General features: G+C 52.6%; 1 long non-coding RNA gene across 2 annotated transcripts; it reads right to left on the reverse strand.

The window, feature by feature from the left end:
• Nucleotides 1-3,215: 3,215 nt before the first annotated feature.
• Nucleotides 3,216-5,228, reverse strand: LOC115175351 (uncharacterized). 2 transcript variants are annotated; one of them, XR_003872026.1, is made up of 3 exons: nucleotides 5,207-5,228; nucleotides 3,517-3,568; nucleotides 3,216-3,351 (listed from the first exon to the last, which is right to left on the reverse strand). It is a non-coding gene; the product is annotated as an uncharacterized LOC115175351 (long non-coding RNA). The 2 variants fall into 2 exon arrangements; XR_003872027.1 differs by lacking the exon at nucleotides 5,207-5,228 and adding an exon at nucleotides 4,195-4,208.
• Nucleotides 5,229-6,022: the final 794 nt, after the last annotated feature.

The raw sequence follows: 6,022 nt of genomic DNA on the forward strand, positions 1-6,022 counted from the left end.
AGTAGCTGACAGGTTCTGGAAGGACAGGCCCTGTGCTCCTCAGTTCCTGGTGTTGTTGAAGTAGCTGACAGGTTCTGGAAGGACAGGCCCTGTGCTCCTCAGTTCCTGGTGTTGTTGAAGTAGCTGACAGGTTCTGGAAGGACAGGCCCTGTGCTCCTCAGTTCCTGGTGTTGTTGAAGTAGCTGACAGGTTCTGGAAGGACAGGCCCTGTGCTCCTCAGTTCCTGGTGTTGTTGAAGTTCCTGACAGGTTCTGGAAGGACAGGCCCTGTGCTCCTCAGTTCCTGGTGTTGTTGAAGTAGCTGACAGGTTCTGGAAGGACAGGCCCTGTGCTCCTCAGTTCCTGGTGTTGTTGAAGTAGCTGACAGGTTCTGGAAGGACAGGCCCTGTGCTCCTCAGTTCCTGGTGTTGTTGAAGTTCCTGACAGGTTCTGGAAGGACAGGCCCTGTGCTCCTCAGTTCCTGGTGTTGTTGAAGTAGCTGACAGGTTCTGGAAGGACAGGCCCTGTGCTCCTCAGTTCCTGGTGTTGTTGAAGTTCCTGACAGGTTCTGGAAGGACAGGCCCTGTGCTCCTCAGTTCCTGGTGTTGTTGAAGTTCCTGACAGGTTCTGGAAGGACAGGCCCTGTGCTCCTCAGTTCCTGGTGTTGTTGAAGTAGCTGACAGGTTCTGGAAGGACAGGCCCTGTGCTCCTCAGTTCCTGGTGTTGTTGAAGTAGCTGACAGGTTCTGGAAGGACAGGCCCTGTGCTCCTCAGTTCCTGGTGTTGTTGAAGTTCCTGACAGGTTCTGGAAGGACAGGCCCTGTGCTCCTCAGTTCCTGGTGTTGTTGAAGTAGCTGACAGGTTCTGGAAGGACAGGCCCTGTGCTCCTCAGTTCCTGGTGTTGTTGAAGTTCCTGACAGGTTCTGGAAGGACAGGCCCTGTGCTCCTCAGTTCCTGGTGTTGTTGAAGTTCCTGACAGGTTCTGGAAGGACAGGCCCTGTGCTCCTCAGTTCCTGGTGTTGTTGAAGTAGCTGACAGGTTCTGGAATGACAGGCCCTGTGCTCCTCAGTTCCTGGTGTTGTTGAAGTTCCTGACAGGTTCTGGAAGGACAGGCCCTGTGCTCAGTTCCTGGTGTTGTTGAAGTTCCTGACAGGTTCTGGAAGGACAGGCCCTGTGCTCCTCAGTTCCTGACAGGTTCTGTTCCGTTTTCATGTCAACATTAATAACAGTCACTTTATTTCTCAGGTGTCATGAAGGGTGTGGTTCCAAAACTACAAACGACATCATGTTGGACTTTGTGGTTTTCAGTACAGACTAGGTCTTTTATTTATGGGATTTTTTTTTTTTTAAAGGACTGGGCTACATTTATTTTCGGACAAAATAAAATTGAAATAGCTTTCTTCCTCCCCCTCTTGACTAAAAGGTAAACTAAGACCCGAACAAAAGGAGTGATACCAACTGACATGATCAAACCAGGTTCGTTCCTGCAACAATAAACACAAACACTTCCACTGCCAGGGGTCAATGAATAACTACAGCCAGCGGACAGACCTGAGAACATACAGGGTTTCCATCCCATCCTGTCAGGGGTGAAGGAAGGCCACGCCTTGGATGAGGCCTGGTTTCACTCTCAAGACACACAACCTTGTTCTAAGGTCAACTTCATCCCAAACCAGTTTGGTCCATTTCTGTGAGTTTATTTATGCCACCCTGCCCCCTTACACCGACTGTATCTCAATAGTCTAGAGATGCTTCCTCCTCACTCCCTCTCCATGTCAATAGTCTAGAGATACTTCCTCCTCACTCCCTCTCCATGTCAATAGTCTAGAGATGCTTCCTGTCTGTCTGCCTGCCTGTCTGAACCTCAGTCTGCAGGTTCGAGTCACAGGGAGGTCCAGCAGCCCTGACTGATGAGCCTCCCTCCTCTATATGGCTCTCTCTCTGTGTGGGGGGCAGCCTCCCTCCTCTATATGACTCTCTGTGTGTGGGGGGCAGCCTCCCTCCTCTATATGACTCTCTGTGTGGGGGGCAGCCTCCCTCCTCTATATGGCTCTCTCTCTCTGTGGGGGGCAGCCTCCCTCCTCTACATGACTCTCTCTCTGTGTGGGGGGCAGCCTCCCTCCTCTATATGGCTCTCTCTCTGTGTGGGGGGCAGCCTCCCTCCTCTATATGACTCTCTCTCTCTGTGGGGGGCAGCCTCCCTCCTCTATATGACTCTCTCTCTGTGTGGGGGGCAGCCTCCCTCCTCTATATGGCTCTCTCTCTGTGTGGGGGGCAGCCTCCCTCCTCTATATGGCTCTCTCTCTGTGTGGGGGGCAGCCTCCCTCCTCTATATGGCTCTCTGTCTCTGTGGGGGGCAGCCTCCCTCTCCTCCTCTATATGACTGTGGGGGGCAGCCTCCCTCCTCTCCTCTATATGACTCTCTCTCCGTGTGGGGGGGGGGCAGCCTCCCTCTATATGACTCTGTGTGGGGGGCAGCCTCCCTCCTCTATATGACTCTCTGTGTGGGGGGCAGCCTCCCTCCTCTATATGGCTCTCTCTCTCTGTGGGGGGCAGCCTCCCTCCTCTATATGGCTCTCTCTCTCTGTGGGGGGCAGCCTCCCTCCTCTATATGACTCTCTCTGTGGGGGGCAGCCTCCCTCCTCTATATGACTCTCTCTCTCTGTGGGGGGCAGCCTCCCTCCTCTATATGGCTCTCTCTCTCTGTGGGGGGCAGCCTCCCTCCTCTATATGACTGTGGGGGGCAGCCTCCCTCCTCTATATGACTGTTGGGGGCAGCCTCCCTCCTGTATATGACTGTGGGGGGCAGCCTCCCTCCTCTATATGACTGTGGGGGGCAGCCTCCCTCCTCTCGTACAACAATATAAACATTTAAGAACAAACAAAGTCCCCCCCCCAGTAATAGTGTTTTCAATATGAAACAGTGGTCACACCCCGTCAGATTCTAACATTAACAAGGTCGCAGTTCAGGATCTCTGTCCGTCTGCCTTCGACACGGCCATCTGAACGATAGGAGAGAGGGAGGGATGGAGGGGTGGAGGGAGGGATGGAGGGAGGGGTGGAGGGAGGGGTGGAGGGAGGGGTGGAGGGAGGGAGGGGTAGGGAGGGGTGGAGGGAGGGGTGGAGGGAGGGGTGGAGGGAGGGAGGGGTGGAGGGAGGGGTGGAGGGAGGGATGGAGGGAGGGATGGAGGGAGGGGTGGAGGGAGGGGTGGAGGGAGGGGTGGAGGGAGGGATGGAGGGAGGGGTGGAGGGAGGGGTGGAGGGGTGGAGGCTGCTCAGTGTTGAGTGATGTCATCGCACTCTCATCCTCTATCGCTACTTCAAAACCAGATGAAGCCCCTCCCCCATTTGGTGGAGCCCCTCCCCCGTTTCATCTAGAGAGAGAGAGAGAGAGAGAGAGAGAGAGAGAGAGGGAGAGAGAGGGAGAGGGAGGGAGAGGGAGGGAGAGAGAGGGAGAGGGAGGGAGAGTGTTAGCATTGAGGCCAAACTAGAAAAGGAAAGTTTGTCCGGAACAGAAATGTCTGACTAGGTCACCATACCTTTGATTGTGCCGATCAGAAAGCAGCTCTCGTCAGGTAAGTTGTAAACCATCTGGGAAATAACATTAGATAACATTAAAACAATGTTACTGTTTAAATCTAGAACAATACAACTGAACCAGTAATGTTAAGGTATACTGATACAGTATCAAAACAGGTAGACATGTCCACTAGCTGTGATGCAGTCTGGTTGGGGGACTGTTTTGAATGGGGCACCCAGTACTTCCTGAATAGGCTGAAGGGGGGAAGAGTTAGGGTGGGACACAGAGGCAGTAGGTAAATATAATGCAAACACCTGATGGACAGAGAACATCCATCTCTTCCTGGTCAAAGATAACATCAGGAAGTGTGTACCTGGTCACTGAACAGTGTGTGTGTGTACCTGGTCACTGAACAGTGTGTGTGTGTACCTGGTCACTGAACAGTGTGTGTGTGTACCTGGTCACTGCACAGTGTGTGTGTGTGTGTGTGTACCTGGTCACTGAACAGTGTGTGTGTGTGTGTGTGTACCTGGTCACTGAACAGTGTGTGTGTGTGTGTGTGTACCTGGTCACTCTGCAGGATGTGTGTGTGTGTGTACCTGGTCACTCTGCAGGATGTGTGTGTGTGTACCTGGTCACTGAACAGTGTGTGTGTGTGTGTGTGTACCTGGTCACTCAACAGTGTGTGTGTGTGTACCTGGTCACTCAACAGTGTGTGTGTGTGTGTGTGTGTGTACCTGGTCACTCAACAGTGTGTGTGTGTGTGTGTGTGTGTGTACCTGGTCACTGAACAGTGTGTGTGTGTGTACCTGGTCACTGAACAGTGTGTGTGTGTGTGTACCTGGTCACTGAACAGTGTGGGTGTACCTGGTCACTGAACAGTGTGTGTGTGTGTGTGTGTGTGTACCTGGTCACTGAACAGTGTGTGTGTGTGTGTGTGTGTACCTGGTCACTGAACAGTGTGTGTGTGTGTGTGTGTGTGTGTGTGTGTGTGTGTGTGTGTGTGTGTACCTGGTCACTGAACAGTGTGTGTGTGTGTGTACCTGGTCACTGAACAGTGTGTGTGTGTGTGTGTGTGTGTGTACCTGGTCACTGAACAGTGTGTGTGTGTGTGTGTGTGTGTGTGTGTGTGTACCTGGTCACTGAACAGTGTGTGTGTGTGTGTGTGTGTGTGTGTGTACTTGGTCACTGAACAGTGTGTGTGTGTGTGTGTGTGCGTACCTGGTCACTGAACAGTGTGTGTGTGTGTGTGTGTGTGTGTGTGTGTGTGTGTGTGTGTGTGTGTGTACCTGGTCACTGAACAGTGTGTGTGTGTGTGTGTGTGTACCTGGTCACTCAGCAGGATGTGTGTGTGTGTGTGTGTGTGTACCTGGTCACTCAGCAGGATGTGTGTGTGTGTGTGTGTGTGTGTGTGTGTGTGTGTACCTGGTCACTCAGCAGTATGTGTGTGTGTGTGTACCTGGTCACTCAGCAGGGTGTGTGTGTGTGTGTGTGTGTACCTGGTCACTCAGCAGGGTGTGTGTGTGTGTGTGTGTGTGTGTGTGTGTACCTGGTCACTCAGCAGTATGTGTGTGTGTGTGTGTGTGTGTGTGTGTGTGTGTGTGTGTGTGTACCTGGTCACTCAGCAGGATGTGTGTGTGTGTGTGTGTGTGTGTGTACCTGGTCACTCAGCAGGATGTGTGTGTGTGTGTGTGTGTGTGTGTGTGTACCTGGTCACTCAGCAGGATGTGTGTGTGTGTGTACCTGGTGACTCAGCAGGATGTGTGTGTGTGTGTGTGTGTGTACCTGGTCACTCAGCAGGATGTGTGTGTGTGTGTGTGTGTGTGAGTACCTGGTCATTCAGCAGGATGTGTGTGTGTGTGTGTGTGTGTACCTGGTCACTGAACAGTGTGTGTGTGTGTGTGTGTGTGTGTGTACCTGGTCACTCAGCAGGATGTGTGTGTGTGTGTGTGTGTACCTGGTCACTCAGCAGGATGTGTGTGTGTGTGTGTGTGTGTACCTGGTCACTCAGCAGGATGTGTGTGTGTGTGTGTGTGTGTGTGTACCTGGTCACTGAACAGTGTGTGTGTGTGTGTGTGTGTGTGTACCTGGTCACTGAACAGTGTGTGTGTGTGTGTACCTGGTCACTCAGCAGGATGTGTGTGTGTGTGTGTGTGTGTGTGTGTGTACCTGGTCACTGAACAGTGTGTGTGTGTGTGTGTGTACCTGGTCACTGAACAGTGTGTGTGTGTGTGTACCTGGTCACTGAACAGTGTGTGTGTGTGTGTGTGTGTGTGTACCTGGTCACTGAACAGTGTGTGTGTGTGTGTACCTGGTCACTGAACAGTGTGTGTGTGTGTGTGTGTGTGTGTACCTGGTCACTGAACAGTGTGTGTGTGTGTGTGTGTGTGTGTACCTGGTCACTGAACAGTGTGTGTGTGTGTGTGTGTGTGTGTACCTGGTCACTGAACAGTGTGTGTGTGTGTACCTGGTCACTGAACAGTGTGTGTGTGTGTGTGTGTGTGTACCTGGTCACTGAACAGTGT

Source organism: Salmo trutta, chromosome 36 (genome assembly GCF_901001165.1).
Source record: "Salmo trutta chromosome 36, fSalTru1.1, whole genome shotgun sequence".
NCBI classification, from domain to species: Eukaryota; Metazoa; Chordata; class Actinopteri; order Salmoniformes; family Salmonidae; genus Salmo; species Salmo trutta.